Here is a 3,026-nt window from a genome sequence, read left to right on the forward strand (position 1 = left end):
TATGCTTCAAATGGAAAAAGAATCACGTGAGAATGCACAATCTTTAACCGTTTTTAATGTGGATATAAAAACAATGAAGGAGGAAGGTTTCATTATTATCTTCAACGGACAATATTTGAATATTAAAGTAAACATTGTTGCAGACAGTTTTGACAGAAAAGCATCAAATATATTTCAGGGCCTTGGAGGTGCTTACTGTGATCTTTGTGATTTATCTAAGGAACAATGTGAAGATATATGTACAATTGAACAGGGATTCGTTATAAATAGAGACATCGAAACCATGGAGCAGATATTTTTGGATTTAGTTCAAGAAGACGGATCTTTAACTAAAAAGTCAAAGGATTATGATGTTCGCCATGGACAAACAGCAAGTCCAACAGCTGGATCTAACGTAAGGTCTGTACAAGTACTCCATGCATTACTCCGTGGATTTGACCACTTTATGAAAGTTGTGGTTCATTTATCTGCAGGAGCTCACGCATGGACAGAGTCTAAGACAGCCAGTACTACGCACTTCCTTGAAATAGAGAAAAAAAATATACAGGAGTTAATTGGAAAAAAAACAGGTATCAAGTGGGATTTTGCAGATTCATCAGGTCAAGGGGGTAGTACTACAACTGGCAACGTTGCTAGAAATCTTCTTTATAATGAGAAAAATAGAAAACTGATTACTGACTACATTTCAAATAAACATGCCAGAATGTTAGCAGAGCGGTACGGTTTCTTGTTGTCTAATATTATTCGTGCTATGTCATCTAGTCAGAAAATTAACATAAAAAAATATAGAGATATATGTAAGGAGACAAACATTCTTCTTCGACAAGAAATGCCCTGGGTTAGTTTGACACCGACTATTCATAAGTTATTAGGACATACTTGGGAGCTTATTGAGTTAAATAATGATACAGGACTTAAATCATGGAGCGAGGAAGGCATGGAGGCCAACAACAAACAACTTAGAATATTTAGAGAAAAACTATCAAGAAAAAAAAATCAGTTGCAGAACTTGGAAGATTGTTTTAAAAGACTCGGGGTGGGCTCTGACCCTTTAGTTACCGAGCAAAGGAACAAAGGTCGATTACAATGCAAATTGTGTAGTGAGATAGGGCATAGTAAAAAAAACATGTTTCAAAGTACATGAAAATGACATTGTTAATACTTTGTTTATGTAAAATAAAAAAATTAAACTTGAGTGTTTGCTATTTTTTTAGTCTTTTTAAAAGTTTAGATAAAATAACTAGTGCATTATGCTTAAAGAAACAATTAAACATAGTTTTTATAACCACAAATAACTTAAAAACCGGGTGTTTGGTAAATATATGTGGCATACCAAAACAATGGCAACAGTATGAAGTTTCTAAATAATATATGGTTTAGTATTACCAAATTTCCGGTTTTTGAGATATTTGAGGAAGTATACAAAAATTAAGAGCTTTTTTTTTGCAGAAACTGACTTTTGCATTAAATTTTTTTAAAAGAAATGAAATTTTTTTATTAATAACGTTAAAAAAAAAAAAAGGAGTTAATACTTTTATTTTGTTCATTCAATTTCGTGAGAAATGAAATATTTTTTTTAATTTTTGTTTATAAATCTGCTGCATATAATTAAAATTAGAAAATGTATGTGGAAAATCTAACTCTGCGGTGTGAACGTTTTTTTTACATGTTTTTTAAAACTTTGAAAGGTTGTCATTTCTTAACCAGGCATGATAATCACCTCTAGTCTTTTCCATTTAAGTCGAATTTTATTGTAGTTTCAAAAAATCATAAAAAAATTTTAGTCCAGAAATATAGATTTTTTCATTTTGTCCACCATTTGGACCACTGTGCAGTGGTGTACACTGGATTTTTAGATGTTTGAGTTTTTACACTTACAGGCATCGTGCAAACTCCAAACTTTTGTATGTTTATGCTTATATCAAAAAAGAATGTTTTGCAAAGAATTGGGGTGATTGGAGCTTGGGAACAAAAAACCCCAATTTTTGGGCCAACCCGGCCCTTAATGTGGGAGCAACGAGTTTATAAAATATTTTCTTTACCATTTTTATCTAAATTTTTTATTCATCAACAATTTTCAAATTTAATGCAATAATCTCTTATTTTTCAAAACCTATGACCATATAAAGTTTTAACCCCCCTCAATTTGAGGGGGCTGTGAACATTGCAGGGTCATAAAAACTGAACACTAAGAGATTATTGTATAAAACTTGAAATTTGTTGATGAATATGAATTTAGATAAAAATAGTAAAAAAAATATTTTATAAACTCGTTGCTCCCACATTAAGGGCTGGGTGAACTTGAACTCAAAGTCTAACTTGAAAACCGGCCGTTTTCAAGTTAGACTTGAAAAATCAACTTGAAAAAGCAAAAGTCTTGAAAATGTCTTGAAAAAGCAAAAATCTTTTTTGAAAATCTTTTCCGAACTCGAAATTTCAAGTTATACTTCAAACCTGAAGTCTGACTAAAGTGTTATGCAAGAAAAAAATTTAAAATGAATTCGTTCTTGAAAAATCTGATTTCAAGTCGCTTTTTTAAGTTTGGTACACACTAGTCTTGAAAGCAAACTTGAAATAAAAAAACAAATCGCCATAATCAGTTTATAAAATATGCGGTAAAAAGTTACATAGAATTTTTGTCAGTTTAATCAATTCATGAATAAATTAATAATGAATCATTATTTCACACTATATAAATACATTTCATCAGTACAACAACTGTCAATTGTATGTCGGTTTTATGCTACTGGTTCATCACAGGTGAGAAAGTATTTATATTATCACTATAATTATATTATAATATTATAATATTATATTATATATATATATATATTAGGTACGCGGATATATTAATTTACAGAACCAAATTTTGTGACTCGTTTTTTAAGACATTTTATTTAGGTAGTCAAAGGCAAATGTATTTTTGAGAAGTTTCTTTTTAGAAATATATACATATAGTATATTTTTGGAAAGAAGAGGTGATTTTTTACTTTTAAAATATTTGTCGCGTGTTGTTTCTCTTAGGC

This window comes from Hydra vulgaris, chromosome 12 (genome assembly GCF_038396675.1).
Source record: "Hydra vulgaris chromosome 12, alternate assembly HydraT2T_AEP".
Classification (NCBI taxonomy): Eukaryota; Metazoa; Cnidaria; class Hydrozoa; order Anthoathecata; family Hydridae; genus Hydra; species Hydra vulgaris.